At 39.4% G+C, this 26,344-nt stretch overlaps 1 protein-coding gene across 1 annotated transcript in view; it reads right to left on the bottom strand.

Annotated features, from left to right (window-relative positions):
* The window catches only part of ZFHX3 (zinc finger homeobox 3), a 545,789-nt gene that overhangs the window by 437,486 nt on the left and 81,959 nt on the right, over positions 1–26,344 (bottom strand). The window contains exon 2 of the mRNA XM_042797341.1: positions 12,165–12,269. The gene's annotated coding sequence lies outside the window, so the exon portion shown is untranslated. The remainder of the gene's footprint in view (positions 1–12,164; positions 12,270–26,344) is intronic.

The raw sequence follows: 26,344 nt of genomic DNA, 5'->3' as shown, positions 1-26,344 counted from the left end.
CTGTTGCACTCTGTTGCAAAAGGGTCATGTGCGAGAAGAGTGCTTCATCGGGAGAGTAGTAAGAACTTACAGGTACAAGATTTACTTCATTTTACCAACAGAGCTGCTTGGACGGTACAAAGAGTCAAGTGGCAAGTCCAAACTCCAAATTTTATTCTTCTTTTCTGACGTGTTTCCAAAGGACAGATGTCAGTGCCCTCACAAAAATTTCTCCAACGCTGTCCAGCGCCCTAGCAGCCATTCACGCCGCAGCTCTCGGGGGTGGTTTAGCAGGACAGCCTGCGGTCCCAAGGTCTCTGCTCTTGGAGAGGCATCTGCACCTACAGTACCTGAGGGAAGCAACTGATTCCTGGATGAGGGAAAGTCATAGATTTGCTGTACGTTCAACACTTCTTTGAGTCAGGGTAAAGCAGGATGATAACCTATCACGCTGATAGGGTAGGTGTAACTAAGTGCAACTTCCAGAAAATGTTATTTCCAGATACAAAGATGCACCGATTGCTTTTAAAGGAGAGCAACACAGCCACTACCCCCAGCGTTCCCCTACACACAGGCTCTTTGCCTTTCATCTTTGACTTGCATTCCACTGTAGGAATGCCACAGCTTGGCAGATTACTGTTGGTCTTTCAGCTGACATACAGTATTAGTATCATTTAATTTTGTTTAAATGTGGGAATATTGAAAACAGCTTCCTGAGCATCTTGACAAATGTTAGGGTTTCAAACATCCTCCCCTCTTGCAAATGGTTGCTTTGGTTTTTTTCACCGGCCTCCAGCTTTGTCTTCACTGGACACTCAGTTCCCAAATACTGCTGCTTTATGTTCTTCCTCTTTTTACTGGGTTCTTTTTACCCTATGTATTTCTGTTTATTATTTCACACTTGTTTCTCTCTCCCAGTCAAATACCTGTACTATGCGACAAAGCTCTGTGATGGCAAGTTGAACTGCCTTACATTCTTCACTTCTCCTATCAGTGGCCATTTTATTATGTGTTCTTTTTGAGAAGTTGGCTATCAATCAAATTTGCTACAATACAAAGACGGCAAGGTGGTATTTGAAGAATCAGTGGTTCAGAAGTTTAGTGTCTGCTTTAGGAGGACAAACTGAAGTGGAACAAGTAACACGCAGAACGTGGCATTAACGGTTACCAGGAAGCAGGTCTCCCAACAGCCAAAACATTTATTTCCTTTCCCTCTTTCAGTATTGCTTCTCTCGGCGTGTGCTACAACTATAACAAAGGACACATTTTTCCTGTTTCCAAAGTTTCTATGCCCATGAACTCTGGGAGGGAGGTACCAGAGATAAAGAATGGCTGTGAGGAGAAGACAACTGCTATGAGATAACCACCCCTCCTCAGAAACCCTCAGCGCCTGCTCACCACGATTCACAGATGCCTTATCAGTAAGCTTCTCTTACTGACACATTCCATTTAATTATAAAAGAACATTTCCTAATGTAATTAACAAATTAACATATTGTAAATATTATGATTGCAAATATTTAGAAGTGATCCTAAAATTCACACATACGTGAAACACAAAAGGCAGGTGGCTGAAAACAACCTCCAAGGCTGCACGACTCCAGTGTGGCTCAACACCTTCACATACACTGACAGCAGAGAACAATTCTGGATCCTACATTAAAGGATTCGTATTTGAAAATACGTTGTTTGCTCTATCTGAATTATTTCAACTCTCATCCATTAAATTATTAATGTAATATCAATGTTCTATTTTTAAGAGCAAGTCCATTCTAGAGCAACAAATGGAAAATTAACCATAGCAGGTAACAATAAGAAAATTATTAAATAAAACCTTATATACGCTAACCTAAATTTATATTAATCTTCAATATTAATTACGACTACATACCTGTAAGAGCTAGCAGTATTGTCACTGGAAATGTGTTTCCAAATTATATTTTTTTTTTGTAATTTGAAGCTTGGAAATTGGGTGGGGGGGAAATGAGGATTAGGGAAGAGAGGCTATTTTTCACTAAATACCAGATAGGAGATTTCCAGCAGTGCATTATGGTGAAAAGCACTGACAGCACAAAAGTACTGCAGAGATGGGAAGGACCGAAAATGAGCAAAGATATAAAAGAACAGAAAGAGAAAGATATGATAGTTATCTTCACCCAATTACTCCATTTCTGGGATACTAATTAAGATCACAAGTATCTTGTTTTGGATCATCAGCAGCAGTTTTGTGTCAAAAGTGAAGGGGGAGCAGAATGATCAGATCTTCTTGTTTAGAGTAAAACTGTCAGAACAGTAACATACTGGCTGGAGTTCGGGAACCTGCGTTAATGGGTAGAAATGCACAAAATTCCACGTCTGATACAGAAACTTTTGCACGCCTGTAACCGAGTCAATTTTTTCCCTCTTTCCACCTGTCCCAATCAGAAGTTTATTTCACTTGGTAAGAGAGAGGGAATAGCCTACTCTGTCGAATCAACATCTTATTTTATTAACACACAGCAACCAATACAATTCCACTAAAGCGGCTCAGAACACGATTTGGTTACGACTTGGAAAATACGGGAAGAACAAGAGTACACGATCAGCTCAGGAAAACCAAGACCATTCCAGAGCAGTGTTGCAGGAGGAGGCCCAGCTCCCCTCCGAACGTGCTGTTTCGGAACCAGACGCAGGTTCCCAGCGGCAGCGGGTGTCAGGACCCGCTCCACGGCACGGCGCCTGCCGCTGGAAAACTGCTGCGGTTCCAACCAGCCCCGTCTGCACGCGGGGACAACCGAAGAGAGGGGGAAGGTACATCTCCTCCCTGTGTTCTGGCACATTTGTTCAGCTGCTACATTTAATGCCTGCGTGAAATGGCCATGTTTGTGCATGGCTGCATGGCTGTTATCAATGGGTAGGCATTCCTATTGCGATGGAGCAGCCAGGCATGATGCATGGGATGCGCCAGCTGAATTTATGCACGTTGAAATATTTCAGTATTTGATTCTTCTTCTTGACAGAGAGCAGGGTTTCCACTGAAAGCTCATTTAATAAAAATAATGCAATGCAAATGAACCCAAATCAGAAAAATTAGATTGATGGAAGTAGCTCGGTCGCTGTAATTACACAAGGTGTATTATTTCCTAAATTCTCTTTGCATTAAATATATACCATACATTTATCAAACATAATTAGCAGTTTAGGTGACAGGGATTTGATTTTTATCCTGCAATAAAAATCCCTCTACACTGGTATGTACATCTAAAATGTAATATGAACATTTTCTTACTGTCATTGTTTACTCCTCTAAGAAAAATTTCTTAAGATCAAAAAATCAGAGGGGGAATACCATTTGGGACTTACAGAGAAGAAGATGAGGAAGATGGCTAGGTCAGCCTTCTGTGGATTTCATGAGCATAAAATAAAATTAAATCAGTCAAAGCTTTTAAGGTTGTTAGTCAAATAAATCGTATTTGAAAGGAAAATAATTGATGATACCCCAGTACAGCTTTATTTCCGTTATAATCAGCATTTCACTTTTTCAAATACAGAAATAAATTGATGAACAAACAGCAATAGGAACAGAAGTTACAAAAGAAGCTGTGACAAAGTTGTATGTGGTCAATAGGCATTCTACTAAAAGAAATGGGTTTTCAGAAAAAGACAAAGCATAGTCAACCAAAATCTTATTTTTATGTAGCAGTACCTTTCTTCATTTTTCTTTGCCTTTTGCTACTTTCCCTATGTCTAAACCTAATTTAAAGAATAGTCTGGAGAATCCGTTTTAAAGCACAAAAAAATTAAGGTAATACTACACTGAGCTGAAGCAGAAGACTAATATTAATACACTATTCTCAGATCTCTACTGATACTCTTCAGGCTGACTTTGATTGACAGACTGTCTTAAATTTCAACTTAATATTTTTGCAACATGTTTTCTAAGTGATCCTTGTGTTTTATAATAGAGGTTGCTCCCTTTTTTTGTCCAAGACTGTAACAGCCAATACTGTGGGGTACATCTTCAAAAATATTCCAAAGATGAGTTAAACATTTCAGACTTCTCATGTAAGATGTGCTTGTTTTCAAATGTAGTGAACATTAAGATCAAAGCTGTGATGACTGAAAACGTCCTGTTTATTGTACAATGTGCAAAAGCAGTACCTTAGGAAAGTCCCTTGGAAAAGAGGTAAAATATTTGAAATGGGATGCATGCTTATGTATTTCTACAAATAGTTTTGACAATAACATTAAATACTGAACAAACTACACTTTTCAGGACTAATTAAAATATCTAATTGTAGCATATCTCACACCTTCTGTGGAACCTCTACAGCAAGCAGCAGCAAATAAACCCCAGTTTTTGCAGTACACACAGTTCTTCCCACTGTCACACTGTCAATTCCCTTCTGCTTCTTTCCCCACTGGCTGTTTTGAGCAGACTCAAGCTGCAAGTGCACCACTGGAAAAACAATTGTTCTACCCTCAAACAAAAAACCACCCATCTCTCTATTAGTGCTTTGATTTCATTTAATCTCTGCTGTGTGCCACAGGGCACTATCAGTGTTTCTGTTTTATACATTCAAATCTTGATGTTCAAACTTACTTCACCTACTGAAAATAAACTCAGCCGAAAAATATTTGTTTGCTTGTTTTTAAAGACATTTCAAAAAGCAAAACATGTTAACAAAATATTAGCCAGTTGTAAACTCTGTGCCTGTAAGAAGCTTGAAATTGTTAAGCCACTTGTTTCAGGACGATTTGCATCATGTCCTGTTTGATTGAGAAGGCAAGAGAGAAAAGACATCTTATACATACATATATATATATATTTATTTACTATATATGTCTCACTGTATATCATTCTTACAAAAATGCAATTTGCTTCCCACAATTGCCATCAACCAACAGGACAAGGGCCGGTTTTGTTTATGCTGAATTTTCATTTATGTTTCATGAACATACAAGTGCTATTTTTCACAAGGCTTTACAGCAAAATGCCGAATGCATGAACTACACGAGCTGCCTGGTTCCGCTGGAAGATAACTGCCCATATCCTCTGCCTTCAGTAAGATTTAAGGGTGTTTCTAGTCTCATAGCAACTAGCCCCCGATAGCTAATATTTACAGGTTGTGATGCAATTTGCTAAACACAGGGACATTAAAAGCTATTAGATGTGTTTAAGAAATTTCATTAGCACATACGAACAATTCTGAAACTGAAATTCTCACTGAAACTAAATGCAATGACATCAGCCTCACTGACCTTCTCACCACGAAATAAGAATATTTTCCAACACAACTAAAATAATGGTATTTTTTATTGTCTCAATAGCTAAATGTTTCTTTGGGATTTTGGACACATGGGGTTTTTGTTTAGGTTTTGGGTGGTGTGTGGGTTTTTTAAATAGTTTCACAGAAAATAACTATATCAAAATAATGGCAGAAAGCACTTTCAGTTTTTCTCTTAAAATCCCCTAGGATCATATGGGGACCTCAAGTCAAAAACCTTCACTTTAGAACAATAAATAAATAAACCCGCTAAAGCCTTCCCAAGGCTGGCCAACTGTAGCATAAGTAATGCAAGAGGCTGAGAGATGCCAGATAAATTTGATTACTATAAAAGATGGGAATATGTTTCTTTCCTCAGAGAATTCACAAAAAGGGGTCAAAAACAAAGCAGCACTGAAAGCGAACAACTTCATTTCGCCAGCAACTCAAGGCGAAAATACAATACAATTTCACGGGAACATTTTATCACATTGGTGCAGACACCTCCTAATCTTCTATTTCTGAAAGAGGAAAATAGGAAAGATAGAGTCCAAGCAAAATGGGACTCTTCTTTCTTTTCTGGAAAAGTCATTCTGATTAGTATATCAATTTAGTAAAGAGTTCAAGAACTGTTTTCTTCTTCCACCTGCTACTAGTGTCATAGTATCTCTAACACATTTCATTAGGAAAAAAAAAAAAGTAATCTTACATTTCATGTTATTCTTCCTATTTGTCAGATTACCAAATCATTTATATCGAACACATCCAGAGAGCATCATTAGGAGAAATGACCTATCATACTTTCCTTGTTAAAGAAAAACAAAGTCTTGACTCAATGTTAATTGTTGCAGCCCTGAGTAATGATTAGATATAGAGATCCCCTGTGCACTATTCTCCAACCAAAAGATAGTCCTGATTTCACATTGCTACATTTTTCCTCCGTAAATAGATGAGCTCTTGCCAGTTGCTATTACAACAGCACTACTATTTTGCTAACCTCTCTGGAATTACTTTTTCCTTCATGTATCCTAGGGTTGCACTTGGCTTTTTCACTAGCACATCATGTTGGTGGCAGTCGTGCTGTTGTCAGCTAACACACCCTCATCCCTAGCAATGCTATACTTTCAGCTAACAGCAAGAGCTATTCTTACTAGAATCTATTAGATTTCACCTTATTTTCATCACTTCTTCAAAGTCATCCAGTTCTTCCTATTTAATGTCCCAAACTTTCACTCTATTAACAGCATCTCTCAGCATTGGGTCTTCAGCCCAATTTCAGTAAACCATGTGTGATTTTTATAGAAGAGTTACAAATAAGAAGTACAGAAAAAGGTTGATCTTTGAGGAACAAGTAACTTCCATCCTGCCAGATAAATTCATTTTCAGCACACAAAAACTCTTTTATTTGCACTACACTTCTTACAAACAATCTTCTACTTTCGCAAAAAAAACGTTTTTCATGGTGTCATTGTATCAGTTGCTCTCCAGGACTCAGGAAAAGATAGGCTTGCCGCACTTTTTACTAATAGTATTTTTTAGCATTGAGGGAAGAAACTAAATGTTTCTGGAACAGAGAGTCTTTGGCAAGTTCGTTTTATTCCTTTGTCCTGTAACTTTCCTGTCTTTAATTCTTTCCTTCATGTTGCTGCGGTATTATTCCTTATATTAAAGAAAATCAGTCTGTAATACAGAATATACAGATCTATGTGGCAGTCCTTTCAAAATTTTTGGATGGGCACTACCACCGCCCTAACTTGAAGCACATTAACCCTTTTCGTACTGAAGAAGTTTTGAACAAGCTCGAGCTATCCTTAAGCCCATCCTAATACTCTACTAATCCTTCTCTTTTCAGTTATGAGTCTGTGGAATTTTTAACTATTTTTTTTTTTATGATGATAATTTTGTTCCACTTGATCACTACAATTTGTAACTTACCTGTGCTGACAAGTTTCCCATTATTTAGTGACTCCCCATGACTCTGTCGAGGCCAGGCGGGAGGGTGTGCATGCAGTGGGGGTTTTGGAGAATTTCTCTTGCAAGTAGGCTGCCAGCCCATTCCTGCAAGTTCTCCCCTTCTGCTTAGAATGTAATTTCCAGGTAGCATTTCTACCTTTGACTTACAACGCACTTCCTGACTTTCCAACAGTCAAGTTCTTAAATTCATCAGTTGGGATGGTTTCACCAATCAATTTTCTTAATTTCCAAAATGTTGCCATTTTGAAATAAAGCAGAAATTAAGTAGTAGGCTACTTCTATTCTTCCATTTCATTTAACAAACAAATGTAAGGATTGGGTTTTTACTGTATGTAATTCTGAAGCTCAGCTAAATGACAGTAAGTTGAAATAATCTATTGAATCTATTTGCTATCACAGAGAATAAAAACTCTTTCCTTTATAAGTGGTATTTTTTTCATGCTAGAAATCTAAGTCACAATTCCTAGTGCTATTTCTATCGGGTTTTCAGAGCCTAATATCCACATCCAAATTTGGTCAAAACCAGTTCAGGATTCAGTATTAAATGCTCTGCAGTAACCAAGCAGAACTCTTTTTTGTGTCAAACAATTTTAGTAAAAAAATGGTTGATTATCTGGTTTATTCGTGATATTGCTGCTTATTTTATCACAGGCTACTACATAAATGCCCTGCAACTCTCACTTTATGCCTGATTTCTTTGTTTCCGCAGCATACGCTTTGCAACATCATCCATTTCCAGTAAAGCAAAATCTAATTAATATTTGTAGCAACACATAAAAAATGTTATCTACACAAAATCAACATAAAGGTAATACCTTCATTTTTAACTTTCAAGACCAGAAGACTATTATAATCTGTAATGAAGAACAGTTTACTCATAAGAACAAAACATGGTTTAGTATGCTAATAAATACTCGAAATAATAATCAATACTTTTAGAAAGAGTAATTGCCCTCAACAGCTTTCAAAACATTTTAAAGCAAAGAGTAAGATCAAAATACAAAGAAATTCAGGAATTTGACCCAAGACAACCTGAAGAAAAGAGAACAAAAATGTTTTCTGTGTGACGCTCTGTTTTTTCTTCACTGTATAAACAGGGCCAGCTTTACTGTGAAGCTGAAAGATGACTATGGCGGCTTACAACCGCCCCTCTTGGCCACGCAGTGGGCTACCTACGCAGGCTCTGGGTACAAGAACTCCTCTTCAGGTGATGACCGAAGGAGTTTGGGAGGTGTGAGGAGAAGGGCATCACAAGAACGAAAGAGTTGTGAATTACTGCAACAGAGGAAGAAGGGGAAAAAGCCGGAGAGATTGAAGATCGCAGGAGCGCCGAGCAGACCAGCTCTTGCTCCCCCGCTTACTAAGCTGCGTGCAGTGCCCACTTCTCTGTGGCTGCTTGCTCTGAGCGGAGCAGACGCTGCAACGTCCTCACCGAGCATCGGCTCTCGGAACCGGAGTGCTGTGGCCCAGCCACACGGCACGTACGTGACCACAACCAGACGTAACCGCAAGTCCGCGACAGCCGATTTCCTGGTGAAGTTACCCCAACCAGCTACAGCAGCGGTATTCACCACGCAGGCGGCGGCTCTCCGAACTGCCCGCTCCTGCTGACACAGCGACAGCAGGCTCCCGAGCAGCAGCGGGCTGTCCCCCAGTGCCTACAGAAGTTCCTGCCCCTGATCCGCAGTGAAGCAGCAGACCCGAACACCGCAGAGAGCAGAGAGCGACAGCACAGGCCCGCGCAGGCGGGCACTGCAGCAGGGAGCCCGCCCGCGTGTGCCAGCAGAGAATGAAACACCAGAAGCGCGGGCTGGGATCCTGGCTGGGGACAGGAGGGCATAAAAAGCACTGGTAACAGGAGAGTGCGATCCAGCATTAGCGAATCCAGGGGTTTGTTCATCACTTCACTGAGTTTTGCACTCCTGCTCTGGCAGGACAGCACAGAAGATGGGAAACTTGACTAGATGGCTCCGTCAGGCAATTCTGAAGTCCCAGGTACTGAATGAAGGAAACATTATTGAGGAACTAAGAAAAGGGCAATACTGACCGTCATGAAAACAAACAAATGAGATGCTGGCTTTGAAAGCCATTGATAAGCTATCCCCTTCCTCTAATCTTTTCTCTTTCTAACTGCTTAAAAGGGTGCTTGCACGAGCACAGAAAACCAGCAAGGCTGTAAGGAAGTATGTGTTTTTAGAGAACAGAAACACAATGTGAAAATACCAAAAAAAAAAAAATAATAATGAAGAAAGATTTATGAAAGTCCTTTCAATGTCTTCAAACACTATTTTCTCCATCCTAAGAAACCTGGTAGCACGATTTAAAAATTATTTTCCTTCCAGTATTGTTTTCAACATTAATGTAAAAAATCCTGACCACTAGCAATTTAAAACCACAACAAAATTATATGGTAAGAGGCTTGGAGACATACACATGCAAAGACTCTCTGCAGAAAGCATACTGTAACTTGCTTCCTGTGCTTGAGAGATCACTTCTGGTACACCTATAAAACTAAGATGCAAAAATCTTCTAGAGTTAATAATCTTTGTACTTCAGTGGCGTAATTAGTTGATTTTTTTACACCAAGGACTTACTGAAAAAAACAGTTGAATCCTGCAGAAGGATGCTCCTGCATCGAACAGTGACTGATGGGCAGCTCTTTGGCTGACTAAATGAACAAAGGGCTCCTGTGGATTTTAATAATGCTGATCCACTTATGAATCATAAATGATACAGAAACCCTTTTGCATCTTTGAGATTTTCAAGATTTCAGGGGGGGGTGAAGTGTTTTCATCCAACAAAATGTTATGCATCATGATTATTTTTTTTTGCCTTTAGGAAAACAACTGCATTTGATATGTGTTTGACATGGGTGTCCTATCAGAACCAATTTTTATAGGCAAGCTTTGTGAAGGAGAGAAATAGAGCAGGTTTTTTGTACCCTTTCACAATTATCTAAAATACTGCATACGAAAGATGAGAACGGGCAGACTTAGCAGTAGGGCCACTAAAGAAAAGACCCTCAAACTAACTGATACCACTAAATGATAATTTCTTATGGTATGAAAGAATTTTATTGGATTTTTTAAATTTATATTTTAAAATACTTAATATATAGTTTCTACTGTAACCATAAGACTATAACAAAGTGTAAATAGATGTACCTGGAAGGTAATATTAACATACGCTTTAAAAAAAGAAGCAGCTAATGTTTTCAGAAGAAAAAGCCTAGGCAGCATTTGATTTTCTGACTCTAGGAAGTCATGAGAAAACATTTCTTCAAGCTAAGTAACTCCAAGCTTTCTCTTTGTGAATAAACAAATATTTCTATCAGCCACAATGCCTTCTTATCTAGACACATTTCTTACATTATATACATATAATTCTATATATTTACATGTATATAGTTGCCTGTGCACACATTCCTTAAACTTTTAAAACCACTTTTTCAGAATGACAGAGACATCAAACTCAAACACTAGGAAGTAAAAATATTTGCCTAACCAGGATAATTTTACTTTGAATCCTTGCATGCATGTTTTAAGTGAAATAATCTCACTTTTCGCCAAAAGAGCCATGTGTCATTGAGTGCAGGAAAAAATGTTTGGGTGATTAAGACGGAAAATTAGAAAAAAAGGTTCTGTCCAATCACTGCCCAAGAATTCCTACTCTGTATCAACCATGCAAATATATAACACGCCCCACAAAACTCGAACTCCTGATTCCCTGTTGGATATCACTTTTACCTTCACTCTAGTTCCTAAACCCACTATACCTCTCAAACACACTACTTCACTGGACTCCTAGTCTTGAATACTATCATTCATCTTTTAAAATTCTCACTTTAGGAAAGTTCAAAGCATTCTCACAGCCATCATCATATCCGCACGTCGTAACATAAGGTAACGCTGCTTAGGCTCAAACAAAAACATACAAAAACCTAGAAAACTTCCTTAGGATATTTACTGATGCAGCATCTTAAAAGATTTTTCTAACAAATTTTTGTTTCTGTGAAAGACTTATGCCTTTCACATAAAAGTATGAGAGTTTTTTAAAAAATTAAAAGTTGGCATGCCTGAAATAGTATTAGAACAAATAGCCTCTCGCAGCAGCGATTTCATAGACACCAATGGCTGTATTCGCTCTGTGCATCAGACAGGAATTTTTCATTTCATACATCATTTAAAACTTGCTGCAGTGATTCCACAAACCTGTCTATACTATTAGCACAAAGTGAAAAGAAGCCTTCTTTTCCACCCCCCGCCCCCAAATTCAAGTTATTTTGGCTAAAATTCAACTGCACAAGTAGACCACCATAGCACTGATGACAGAGAAGCAAAGCATACTTAGTACTAGGTAATGAAGAAAAAAAAATCTCATATTCTCATAAATAATATTGGATATTGCATTTGAATACATCAAAATAAAATCAGACCATCTACATCATCAGCAAACTTACTGCGGAAACAATATACCATAGCAAGCAACCAGCTAATGCACACAGTTGTTTCAGTATTTTTAAACACAGATTTGCATTTATATCATATTTTCAGAAATTACTCTCCCAGGACAGTGTAAGAGTCTGGAACAAAGCTTCTCCTTGAAAAAAAATGCATATTCAGGCAGAGATCACCTACATATTCTGTGGCCATTAACACAGGCAGATCACTTACTGCTGCAACTGCCCCGGAAAAAATTATGAAGATTATCATTATTGCTAAAGTTAATATTGTTGGTATGGTGTTTTAATGCTCAAATGTAGAGCTATGTTCTGAATTTACATAATTCACTAACCTACATGCTAAAGCCTTAAACTCACACTGTGGCCAACAATTCACACACCTTCAGATTGCATTAGACTGAAAGCTGAAAAATGGACAGCTTTTTCAAAAACCTCATTTAAATGATACTAAATATTTACACTTGGAACTCAGCTCGGAAATAAAAAGGAAGAGGCTTTCCTACCATATACGAAGGACTTCTGGGCTGCTGTATGTAACACAGGACACTCACTGCCCGGGCATTAATTCAGTAATCCCGCTTCTCCTTCAGGATAAATCCAGAAAGTACCTAGCGCAAATAAATGAAAACCATAATGTTAGCTAGGGTTGGGTGTGAACAAACATTTTTTTCTTGTCCATCTGTCTGACAAAAATGTTTCCTCTGTTCTTCCTTTCCAGTCTAAAAGTAAAGGTATGTTAGGAGAGAGGATGTGACAGTACCAGTTTGGTCCCACACCAGTATAGAATGGTATCCTGCTACTACCAGCAGCTCAGTCGCATGCGGTACCGGAAGGTTTGGGTGGCAGTGGCACCGGGTGCACTCAGGGTTCACCTGTGACCCCCGGACCAGCCTCCCCACTGCCTCCAGCCAGCCTCCCCGCTGCCCCTGACCCAGCCTCCCCACTGCCTCCCCACTGCCCCCAGCCAGCCTCCCCACTGCCTCCCCACTGCCCCCAGCCAGCCTCCCCACTGCCTCCCCACTGTCCCCAGCCCAGCCTCCCCACTGTCCCCAGCCCAGCCTCCCCACTGTCCCCAGCCCAGCCTCTCCACTGTCCCCCACTGCCCCCAGCCAGCCTCCCTACTGCCCCCAGCCAGCCTCCCCACTGCCCCCAGCCAGCCTCCCTACTGCCCCCAGCCAGCCTCCCTACTGCCCCCAGCCAGCCTCCCCACTGCCCCCAGCCAGCCTCCCCACTGCCCCCAGCCCAGCCTCTCCACTGTCCCCCACTGCCCCCAGCCAGCCTCCCCACTGCCCCCAGCCAGCCTCCCCACTGCCCCCAGCCAGCCTCCCCACTGCCCCCAGCCAGCCCCACGCCATCGGGCCCACCACCAACGCCCCCTCCGCGGGGCAGAGCACAGCGGCCTGTTCTGCTCGGCGCCAGGGAGGAGGCGGCGATGCTCCAAAGCAGCCGGCGGCACGGGACAGCAGACCTGGCTGCAGAGGCAGCGCCACGGTCACGGCCCCGAGCGGCTGACTGCAGCCTTGCACACTCAAGCTTCCCTTCCCACCCTGTGACCAAAGCCGAACTCGACCCAGGCTGGACCAGGAACACGAGGCAGGTTTTGAGTTGGTGCTGAAAAGATGGGGTGGGCAAGGCCATACAGAGTGCTGGTCTCCAAACGCCGTGTTCCTGCCCTCGTGTAAAAGCCAAATCCGCCCAAATTACTTCGTAATCTGCACCAAAAAAACAATGGAAGGCTACCAAACAAACAGACCCCTCCTTTCTACTCTTTAACACAGAGACCAAAAACCACGAACCAAACTGCAACAAAAGCTGCGTGGAAGAACACTTTTGAAGAAAGCACTGGTTAATATTTTCAGAAAGATAAGGCCCGAGAGTCAATCCTTATAAACCATATGAATTAGGCACTAAATATAGATTATATGACTCTCATCCTTTTGTGTGTCAAAACAATATTTTAATTTTATTTTTAAATCTGCCAATCAGGGCAAAACTAATCACCAAAAAAAGGTGTTTTACCTTTCAAACATCTGTCATACATTAAAATTGCCTGTGCCAAACAGACAGAATAGGGATACATGGACAGTTTTCACAGACTCCTCAGATGTCTAGGCTTGAAAATTAAAATATACAGATATTAATAAGAATTGAAACGTCCAGTCAGTAAATTTCTTCTCTCTGGAAAAGACTTTGCAGAGGAAAAGAAGCTTCAAGCAGTAAGCAGATACAGTATATTTCCTTTTTTAAAAGTTGAGAACAGATTGCAGGGTTTCCAAGATAAGATGGTCTAAAAACAGGTACTGCAGTTTTAAACAGTCCAAACATATCTTGTCATGTCCAAACACTGAACTATATTAGATTACAATCTCAATTAATATCTGGCATTATTTCTAATGGTGAAAAGTGACATCATTTGCAACTCACATAATAGCACGCTGCTCCAGAGTGAGGAGCTCTCTGTGCTGGGCTAGATGCCTAGAATTTCCCTACTCCTCTGACTTTAGCTGTAAAAAACATTGTTATTCCTCTCGGATGTTTCCTGAACTGAAGGAGAGAAAAATATAGCAGAAGAAGGAGGTCACTTATAACGAGAGGCGTTTCCACCGGGCAGATACCAACACAAAAACAGAGCAGGGAGCTGCACACAACAGAAAGTGAGTCTTAAAATATAAACAAACCAAAATTCAACAGGATAAAGGATCAGAGAATTCTAAATAGATTAGGCACCCACAGCATAAGTGAAAATCTAATCCCCAAAAGAGGTAGAGGGAAAAGGAAACCAGAAAAAACTTAAATATGGAAGGCAAACCTGTAAAGTCAAGGGGTGTTCCCTCTGGAGCTAGATACAGGATTGAGGAAGCAAAGGGAAATGAATCAAGAGAAAAGGGGAAAATCTAGGATAGTGATTTTGACTAAGGTGCCTCTGGATTAGAAACCCAAATGAATATGATGGAGGAGAAGCATGCTCTGGCTCCATTTAGGGGGAACACCCCACTTCAGCAGGGCTTATCACCACCCGCAGCAGCACCCAGTGCAGCCAACAGCACCCCAAGCAGCGTCACCCCAGCTGTGCACCTGACGAGCAGAACGCCTTCAGGAGCGTGAACCACTATTCAATTTCCCACTCATTAATGTGTATTAAAATGAATATTGATCAAGAACTTTCTCTACATCGACAGCCATATCACTGTAATGATGTGGAAAATACCTTCAAAAATAATTTCTTAGCTACGACCAGGAAAACGGCTAGATAATGCTCTGTACTATTAACACTCATAGTTAAATACAAAGATACATAACACTGCTCCAGGTTCGTTATCTATCTGCTGGCTCTGCAGCAGAAGTAAGTCTTACTGCTACTGAATCGCTCTTTCAAAAGTTTTCAGCAACTGCTAAGATTATATACCGATAGCCCCTTTCTTTTTAGTCAACACCAAAATATTTCTGTGTTGTGACCCTGAAAAACTTTGATTTTAAGCAAATTAACGGACAAGCTACACCAATAACTTGAATATTCCTATTATTTTAAACATGCCAGAACCCACGTGAGTTACCAAAATGTGGGAGGTCATATGAATCAAACATTTTTCAGTTATGAGAATTTTTGTGAGTAGCATAGTATGAGAACACAGGAGAGGTTAGAAAATCTAAGACCATCCAACGACAGCTTGTGGAAGGCTTCCCAAATTACTTGTCCATGTGCAACGAAACAACCAGCCACATGATGAAAGATTTTAGTAAACATGAAATAAATACAAATGGTTATCTAGTTACATTTAATGCAGCAAGTATGTAAATCTACTTGTCTACATTCACAGCACAATTTCTTGAAACTACCAGTCTCAGGTACAAGCCACTGACATTACAGTATCATTAGCTGAAAACTTAAAGGCAACTTACATGTACTGACTAATACTGCACAATTAAAAAAGATAAGAGTCAGAAAAGGGAGACAACCATTCCTATAGATTCCTCTGTTGGAGGCCCCACAGGTTCTCCCACATCAAAAGGTAAAGGCTCTTACCAACGCCATTATGCTTCACAAAATAAGGACACCCAAAGACCACCACAAAAATCAACAATTCACACAGAAGCCTGAGACCCCAGGCTACCAGGATCAGTGCTTGGCCCTTCTCCCTCCAACACTGCTTCACCGTAGGCATTAGCAGATGGAGAGGTGCAAACAAGACTCGGGCTTCACAAATAAGCGCCAGTAAACCAGCGGACATCTGATAGAACGGTGCATCTACATGAAGAATTCTGCAGCTACCCGTATTATTCCTGCCATAGCGTTGTCTGCGTAACCTTGAATTGCAAATGCTTACCTGAGTGTAGCAAGCAAGCATGTCAGTGCAGACCATGCAGTAAAGATCTATAGCTCTAAACTGTTCCACCTTCATTGTGAACTTCTCAACCCACAAATCAATAAAATATTGAGTAATAAACAATGAGCCAGAAATATTCTGGGGGAAAGAAAAAAAAAAAAAAAAAAAAAAAAAGGTTATTCAAAATTGTGAATCATGGAGCCTACACATTTTCCAACATAAGTTCAGGAAATAAAAATCTCATTAAAGCTTTAGCCAAAATTTCTAATTCATCAAAGGACCATGTTCTGAATAGCAATGAATTCCATGAAAAAGAAGCATTTTTTTCTTGTCTGCATGTCTGTAAAATATCTCTTGGGTTACAAAACTAAATCTGATGACACTGAAAAGTCTTTCAGGAACAAAGACAGACGAGTAAAACAAGCACCAGATCTCTTTAATTCCATGCAAAAGTGTCAACAGCAAAATCACTGCATCTCTTCCATAGCAGAATATTAAATAGTTCATTAATATCCATTTTCCCTTCTCCTTTCAGAGGCTACTAAAATTGTTTCTGTTTGATTTTACATGAGTGAAACTCCTCCCGAATGAAACAGGTACAAGTATCTTGAAAGAACATTCAAGTGTACATCATTCAAGACCTTGGCAGTCCCTATCTCTGTGAAACAACAATAGCATCCCACTAATAACAATGACTTCCTTAACTATTCATTTTTGTAAATAATGGAACTGAAAATTATCTAGTGATGGATTTACACTTTTACAATGCATCTCAGGGATGAAAATGAATAGGGACGAAGAAATTATGTATATTACAATGGGTGACACACAGAACTTAAGATTCTAGCTAGCTCCACAGAAGAACACAAGCTGGAAAATGTGGCACTACGATTTTTAGCGTTTTACCTTTGTCTAATACTACTGTGAGACATCCTATATGTATTATTTGTATTATAGTAGCACTTAAAGACTCCAATTAAAATCCAAAACACCATTACATTAGGCAGAAATAGTATGAAAATTACAATAGGTGTCATAGCCATTTTAATTCCAAACAACCACAATAAATTACTTATTTCTCAGATATGCCTTCCTTTATATTGTAGTTACCCACAGAATTTAACATATTAGTTCTTATATTCAGGGGGAGCATTAAAAGGATTGCCTAGGCTGTCTTTTCAGTCTTTTCTTATTTGAAAACCATATTAATATTTCCAGTGGAGGCACATAGCCTAGAGAGTGAAAGCCTACTGACACAGGACTTGCTTTCCTTAATCACCTTTCCTGAGAAGCGGCCCAAGGAACCACGAGACCCTGTGGACCATGGGCTGAAAAGGCCTTCTCACCTGAGGTATAAGACTGCAATTTTACAGAAAATACATCCATTTAGATTTTCTTCTCATTGCTCCACCTTTTTAGTGAAATCCTTCATTTCTTTTAGCTTAAGTACTGACATACTAAACATACCAATTTACTCTAGGCTAGGCAATCATTTTACTGTTAATATATTTGCACACTGAACAACTTAAGTCTGAGAACTAGGTATGATCTGCCAGAAAGTTATGCTGAGATAGAGAAGCATCTTGCATATGTGCCTAGCCAGTTGGATATTTCAGTATCAGGTTTTTTTGACTTAGAGGAGGACAACACAAATTAGAGTAGATATTGAAAAATAAGATTACTTGAAGGCTGAAAACTAAGGTGACAACTTTTCTGGTAACAATGGAAAACACTAAGTTTCTATACAAAAAAAAAAGGTAATAAAGATTACTTTGTGTTTAAGTAACAAATGACAAGTGTTTACACTGTAACTATTAGTTCTCTAGTAGGGAGTTTATTATAAACAGTATTTCAAACACAGGACTTTAAGAGACAATGTATAAATATTTTAAATGGTAAAATATAGGTGTTGGCTTTTTTTTGTACTGTGTCCAGAAAATTTGCACAAACACATCAAATTCTCCACCTAGGGAATTTACTTTATTGTTAAGTTTGCGTTTAAAACAAATGTACATGACCTATTTTGGGGCTAATATAACTAAAAGGAACCTATTTGTTGTTTATTATTTATAGAAGATTCACTTCAGATTAGGCCTTTTGCAGACGTGTGTATCTGTGTGGCATCATAAAGCATCTCCAGATATCCCCCAGCACTAAAACAGACAAGAAAATGACAAGTTAGGATGTATCCCAGTACACACAGTATTTTATAAAAGCTAAGATTAAAAGCTGTTTTTTTCCTCTTCAGAAAGGCCACATGAAAGAGCTAGTACCATGGCTAATGCATTGACCTTCTGTGTCTGATAATGACAAGTTCAAGTTGCTAGAGTTGGATAAGATGTGGAACTAAAGTAAGTGCACTCAAGCAACGAGTTCTCCTGCTCTGTTAGAATCCTACTCACAAAACTAGCTCTATAGGAAGAAGAAAACACTTTATTCTTTTATATATATATAACCAAAGGGTTTTTTCTACACCATCAGCAGGTTTCAAAACTACCTTCCTCAGAGTCTTCAATCTAAGGCATTGGTAGTTTCTTTCATTTTTTAATAGCAAACTTGAAATTATTTCATGTGAGTAAATGATGTCAAATTTATGAAAAACAGATGTAAAATCACTGCTTGTGTCTAAAATTTCACGTTTTCAGCCTTTTTCTTGTAAACAGAGAAAGAGTAAAACATAGTAAAATCATATGGCGTATGAGAGATACAACATCTCTCTACAAACTGTGCCTTCCAAACTTCCAGGAAAGCAGAAATACATTTTTATACAACAAGCAGACTTCTTATCTCCTCTGGAAATCTAGCATCTGCCTTTTCTTTTCAAAGGAGGACAGAAAAAGTACATCAAGTGTTTCTTCCTATCATCAACTGAGAAAAAACACAGTTGACCTAAAGCCTTCATTCCTATCAGTCACTACTTTGGTACAATTCTGCAGGTTACAGCATCTGGAACTCTTCAGGGGCAGAACAAAACTCCTTCACAATGCTGCTGGCACGACTGAGGCACAGAAAAGAAAGCTGCTGCCATCAAACTAGGCACCAAGAGCAGTAGGTTAGACAGATAAGGCAAACAGAGTTTGACTAAGAAAAGTAACTAGCAAAGCTTTTTTTTCTAAATTACTAGTAACTAGTAGAGCTTTTTCTTCTAAATTACTAGCAATTAGTAATGCTTTTTTTTCTAAATTACTAGTAATAATAATAATACATATTAGGATGTACTACTAATCCATACCTATGACTGTGTTTTAGCACATTTTGTATTTTCAAATATGTATATTTCAAATTAGACAGAGATATTACAAGCTTTACATCTTTGTTTAAGATATATGAGACAAATAATAAAGGCTAAAAAAATGCTAGGACTCAAGTTGATGTAAATCAAGACATGCATCATCAGGTTTTAATCATCAGATCAAACCCAATGTTTTACACTGAAAGATTCCTGACAGGACAGACTGTGATCACAAAGGGAATAATACCGTTCCAAAAAGATTCCCTTTTCAATTTGGCTCTTGAAACAGTATTTCTAATTTCCTACTTCTCACTCCCAATTCGAGCTCATCTCAGAAACAATAATTTATTTAGAAAGAGAAATTAATCTTAAGCATCTCCAAAGTCCTTCCACTCCAGTAAATCTTCATATATGGAAATTTTTGCTTTTCCTTAGAAAACATAGTGATATTAAATAAAATAACCCACACATTAAAAGAACACTAACATTTCTAAAACAAGAGCTGGAGCTGAAGTTAAGAAATTGCCATAATTAAACTTGTCCAGGAAGACAGATTAAGGTCAAATATGTCTATTAATTTTGGGTATTCACTCTAAGCCACCTTAGACTTGATTTTTTTTGCTCTTTAAGCACAGCATTTCATAGCATTTAATACACTCCTAGAATGGCTTTTGCTAGTTCCCATTGCAGCTGGGATTTTTCACCACTTCTGCGAACAGAACCCCACACATCAAAGCTGAGCACCCAGACTGCAGAGTGGGCACGGTTAGCAGTGTCTGCGTGAGGGTTAAGTGACTTGACCAGCACCACCTCAGCAGTTTCTTGCAGAGGCATTAAAAAACATCCTGTTTTTTTTTAAAGAGGCGTTTATCTGCTTTACTCCTGGAATCCGCACTCCTTTTCCCGTGCGCTATATTCATTTCAATTTCTACCGCTCACCTAGCAGGAGCCCTCCGCAGCAGTAAACACTTTCGTTATAAAACTGAATCACCCCTATGACTTTCTCCGTGAACAGACTGGGTGTAAATGCTTTTGGTTCTGACATAATCAAGTTCCCCCTGAGGTGAGCAGGGCCGGCTGGAGCGCGGGCCCCGCAGCAGCACTCCCACCGCTCCCAACCACCTCCGGAGCCCCAGGGAGCCATTCGCCTCCCCGCCCCGGGGCTGCTCCTTTCTCTGGCCCGTTGTGCCCACCCAGCCCTCCTCGGGGGGCTCTGAGCACGCCGGGGCCCCCCAGCCAGAGGAGCCGGGGACCCAGCCACGGCCCCAGAGGCGGAGATTCACCTGCGAGCGAAGCGCCGCGCACACGCGTGCCTTTGGCCGCCGTCATGGCTGGGGCTCGCGGGAGAAGGAGGGGCGGGAAGCCGGCGTCAAAATGGCTCCGTTGGGTGGTTAAGGGAGCCAAAATAAAACCGGGCAGCATCAGCTCCCGGCCGAGGTGCCCCGGGCAGAGCACCGCGCTAGCCCGCGGCCTGCCCCCGCGGCCTGCCCCCGCGGCCTGCCCCCGCGGCCTGCCCCCGCGGCCACAGCCCCGGGCCCGCCGCCCCGGGCCCGCCGCCCGCGCCGCTGAGGGAGCGGGGGCGAAGCCCGGCGGGCCGCTGGCCCGCGCCTGGGGCCTGCGGGGAGCGGCAGGGCTGGAACGCACGACGCGCTCACACCTCGTAGCGCGCTTTCGCGGGGGGGTGTTACAGCACTCGCCGCTTCTGACTATCAAAGAGACTTTCTTCCTAAACAAAGGCTGCTGCTTCCTCACCCGAGAGGGATGTTAAGATGCTAAATGAGGTATACGATCACAGCGCCTTGCCAAACAAAAGGACAAGTCAAACACAGGCACTCGTGGAGAAGGAAAGGAGTTACGGAGAAGAAAGCCTGGATTTCAAACAAACGTCTCCATAATCAACAGTTACTGCAAGCAAGGTTCAGAAAATTACAAGCAAAAATATCTTTTTCTGGAAATACCTCCTCTTGCTTCCTCCCTTCTTTAAGGTGAAATACCTCTTTTTTCGAGGGTCAGCCTTAACCTTTTATTTTCCAGGTTAACCTGGAAAAAGGAAAAGATAATCTAAATGATTATTTTTTTTAATTTGACACAATAAACTATGAATAGTTTCTCTGAAAATGTTAGAGCCTGTGATGTAAATTTGATATTTAGATACATTCTAAACTAACTGTTATTTACACAGAAACCAGAGAATAATTTGTGCTATTAAAAAAAGATTTTTTTTTCTCCAAGACATACATTACTTCCTAACATTCCTAAATACTCATTATGTGAACACAGTCTTTTAAAAGTTTATTGTTTTCTCATTAAATTTGGATATTTTGGGAAGAATCTATGCATTACATTAAATAAATAGCTATTTGGATAATTTTTAAGTTAATGTTTAAATTTCAAATAGTACCAGTCCTTAGAGAAGTAGTTAGTTCCGATCTCCAGCACTGCCTTCTACTCACACCTCTCAGCTTTGCTTCCACCAAGCCAATACACCTTTTCCATCACATAGTCCTTTCTGATATAAGTAGTGAGTTTCTGAATCCTCAGCAACCCTGTTAAAGGGAAGATGAGAATTTTTCTAATTCAGTATCCTTCTGTTCTTCCCTCTTTAATTTCCAAGGCAATGTTTGCCATACATCATAATATTTTTCTTTCTGTCCTCCTCTCTTTATTTGCTTAGACACAATTTCACCAGTTTTATTTCTTTCAGAGGGTGCTTAAGTACGTTTACTTTAATAAGGTTCATACTTGCATTCAAAGTTACTACAAAAAATTTAAGTATCAGAAGGCTTGATACAGTGCCTTAATCTTAGTGTAATAAAATCCAGATGGCATGCACACTAAACTTGCATATTGACTTCCTATGATTATACAAAATTCATGTAATTGCAAGGAAAAAAAAAAAAATGTATTTTTTTATAAGTTGGGCCAGTGAAAAAACAAATTGTAGGAACAGCTGCTGAATCTGCACAAGCAAATCGTGTTTAAAAGGCAATTTCTGAACCTCCATCCCTCTCTTAAAGTCAGTTTTAATGAAAATGATTTCTTCCTAAGCTGAAAGGTGGCTTTAAACCACCTACGAGCTGTTAGCCGTCTGCATAAACTAGTTCAACAGAGTTTTACTGCCAGAGGATACCAGGTCAGAGATGGCTTCTGTTGTCAGATCAGTCACTGACTACCTCAATTGCCTTTGGCAAGTCATTTAACCTTTCTGTATTAATGTTTTCCTGCCAGTAGAATAGTTCATCATGGTAGGGAGGAGTTTAGCCAATTAATTAAGAAAAATAACTATAAAAATGCCCCTTCTTTAATTCCAGTGTCTGCCTGCTCTACATACTAATACTAAGAAACTTAAAAACTCTGTGCCCTTTAGATAGAAATGAACTGTTTCTATGTAAGTGAGTGCTATTTCAGAGCAGATTTCTACTGTACATACTTTAACAACTTCACAAATTACAATGAAGAACAAGGCTTACAGTTTTCTTGCAAGTCGTGAATAACAACAACAAAAAGAAAAGCAGTGGTCTTTGTCTTGAACTGACAACTTGTATGTTTTAGAATACTTCTGTAAGTTTTAATGAGCTAAATGATTTAAAAATATATATAAAATGAAAATTCTCATGATATGAAACCTTACATGCCATATTTCAGCCTAGAACAAACTTTTACTGCCTGGATATAAAACCCTGGAAAACGGAGTTTATAAGGGAAATACTGACAGAAGATTAGCTACACTGTCGCATGCTAACGGGTACCACTATAATACAGTCTATTCCAGAATCATTTTTCTTTTTATTATTTCATTAAGTTGTATCTCACTAAAGTTCCTCCTAGGATCTCTCTACAGCACCAAATTTTTCATTGAGAAAACTATAAATCATAGGCCTAAATTACAATTTAATTATAAACGCCTTCCCTTCTAATGCTGCCTGGGACCTTTTACCCTCCTACATAATTCTAAAAAATGACCCCTGTCATAATTTCCTTCACTAGAATAATATGCAGAGATCTAATCCTGAATCCTGCTGTCTTATAATTTAATATAAGAGGTAATTATTATTCAAAAGATAACGTTGCAGATATTGAAAATATTCTGAAGTTTAAGTCTAAAAAAACCTTGACTGGTATGTAAAAGCCTGTTATTTTACTCTTGCATAAAATAAAATAAATAAATAGATGTTAATACTTCTAGTATTTTGCATAAAGTCTTATTTGTAGCTGGAATTTGTCTATTATAATTTCCATAACCTTTGAACTACAGAGAAAACACACTCACACACACAGCAAAACCAGGAAGACACCACAATCATTTATTATTGATTTCTGCTTTTTGCCATAGGTTAGACAGAAAGTTCTAGATTGCTACTATCTTGCTGAAAAATGTTTTAGGTGGCTCCACATTTCTGAATGCAAGGAAGTATACATAAGGTGAAGTCAAAAAAAAAAAAAAAAAAAAAACAAAACAAAAACAAACCCAAAAATCTATGATTCTATGAAAAACAAAAAACCACCTTCAAAAAACCTTCTTACACTTCAAATTTTACTTTAAATTTATCACATGAAAGACACCTTTATGGTTATCCAAAACATTTCTGTAAAGGAGAAGCTGAATGATATTAAAACTTTAAGGAATTAGTACATTTTTTCCTAAGTCAGAAAAGCAAGGAATAACACCGTTATGTCAATTCATCTTGCACAAGAGACAGTGAATTTAATCTCGTACCAAGAACACAGCTATTACTGCCTGTCTCTATTCACTTTACAAAGAAAGACTTTGACCTTAAAGCCCTTTTTTCTAAAACTAGGATTTCATCAATTAAAACCTGTTTTCTTTTTAGTTAACTCTTACGGTATGCAAGAATATCTGCCAAGGAAGTGAACTGCTACCACAGATGGAGCAAAAGAAGGTTAGGATGAACATAAGGAGAGAGAATTAAAAGAAAGAATTTCTGAAGTGCAGTAGAATAAAATTCACAGAACAACTGTAATGTTTTTTCTGTTTCAAATTCAGGAAGCATGCCCTATTTTTTCAAGTAAATGAGATATCAAATGAGCTTCATTGCTTCTAACCATATACAGCTCCATCGGTAAGAACAAATAAAATACCATAACTGACAGATTCAACATCCTGAAGAGGTAGAGGCCAGTGAGGTTATCAGAAAATGGGGTTCACAAGAGGTAATTATAGCCCATGCTCACCCTTCTTAGGTGAGGCAGAACATCACTATACAGCTCAATAAAAATCAAACTATATAGTGCAGAGGCACCAGTTTACTACCCTCTTTGTTTTTGCTTTGGGAGCAGTTCATTTAAGATGTAATAAATTGAAGTTTTTTTTCCTGTCCTTCCATAAATCTAGGGACAGTGCAAATGAGGTGTTCCTCATTATGAACAAAAGAAAAGGGGCTCCCTAGATAGTGACATGAACCGGTAGTATTAAAGCACTCATTAAAAGGAGCCCTGTTCTTTTTGTAATAAGGAATATTACTTTATAACACTCAAAGCATGGTTCACTTCATATTGCTGAAGTGAGCTTTTGGGGGGCAGTGAAGAGGAAAAAAGGGAAAGTCCGTAGTACCACAAACATAATAAAAAAGGGAGATGGAATTTTGCTTGTAAGAAATTAATAGTAAGTAAGAAAGTGTCATTGACTGCCTCCGTCTAACCGAATTGCTTCATGCAACAGAAAGATTTAAGGATCTCCAGGGATTCATGGAAGGTGTTAGACTACTTTTAAATGAACAAACAAAACCAGACTAGATGGGCACAGGTAGACTGAAAAAGATTGTCAGTAGTTGATTTCCTAACTTGGAGGATCCAATAAAACACAAAGCTTACACCATTTTGAAGGAATCCTATTACCAGCAAATCAGAATGTGTTATTGCGATGGGGAGTGTATCGCACTGGGAGCAGTTCCCAAAAGGACAGACCAGAGCAATAATTTTACATTTCTGTTTCCAACAAAAATCTTTCCACCACAGCAGTGGCAAAAGTTTGGACGTTTAGACAATCTGAATTTCATCTCCTTGGGGATTAGTCAGAAGAGAAAATGCAGTTGTAGAATACCGCTGAGTAAGTTTGCTATTTTCCATGCACGATGGGAACTTACGCACACCAAAAAACTTTGTTCGACATACAAGTAAGATATGAGGCACACCGAGAAAGAGTAATGGCTCTGCCCTGCTGGCCTCCTCTCTCACGTGGGTCCATCCCAAACGCTTCTGAAGAAGACAAGAAATGTTTTGGGGGTTGTCTCTGCATCTTCGTTCTACTCTCTGTCATCAAATGCCATTCTGCTTCAGAACCCACAAGGCGGCTGCACCCGAGAGCAAGCACCTGCAGCCAGTGTTCAGCAGGAAGATTGCGCGGGGCTTTGTGGTTTGGACTGCATCGGATCCTCCTGACTGACCTCAGAATTCAACAGGGAAAAAAAAACAAAACAAAACAAAACAAAACTCTGAAGAAGAGCTGGAGGTCAGAAAATAATGTGAATATGCAGAAGTAACAATTGGACAACTCTAACAAACAAGCTTTTTTTACTTCCTTTTGCAGTGCCAGTGAAACCACGCACTCATGCCCCTGTTCAGGAGGAAGGACAAGGAGGATTAATTGAACAGGTATTAGAGCTGTGGAGAGTGCTTTTGTTACAAGTCAGTCACATAGTCAGAACCTTGATTAACCTGAGTAAGAGCTTTGCCTGAGTGAGAACCAAAAAACTCAGTTTACATATTATATTTACATTACATGTATATTATGTTTACTTGAGAAATTATATTTTTCAAGAGCTGTTGAAAGAAGTAGAAAAACCACAGGTTGTGTTTCTAACAAAACTTCTCTTTTTGCTGTTTCTACTTGCCACAGTTAGCCATCAGCATGTGCACAGTGTCCAGGCTGGGGTACTGCAACACCATTACTATTTAGCAATGACTTCTGAAACTATTTTGTTTTGCTTTTATTGTTAGCATGTTTGGACAGTAGAGACAATGTTAGTAAAACACTGCAGAGTATCTAGACACGAGTTCTTGACAAGCCAAACTTATTTCATGCAAATAAATATACTTATTTATGCTTTCAGCAACTTGTTTTTCTTCTTTTTCAACAAATCCACTTTACTATTACTTTGTAGTTTTG

This window comes from Tyto alba, unplaced genomic scaffold, assembly GCF_018691265.1.
Source record: "Tyto alba isolate M040663 unplaced genomic scaffold, T.alba_DEE_v4.0 Super-Scaffold_26, whole genome shotgun sequence".
Classification (NCBI taxonomy): domain Eukaryota; kingdom Metazoa; phylum Chordata; class Aves; order Strigiformes; family Tytonidae; genus Tyto; species Tyto alba.
The sequence above is the reverse complement of the archived record's forward strand: the minus strand, read 5'-3'. Positions and strand labels throughout refer to the sequence as shown.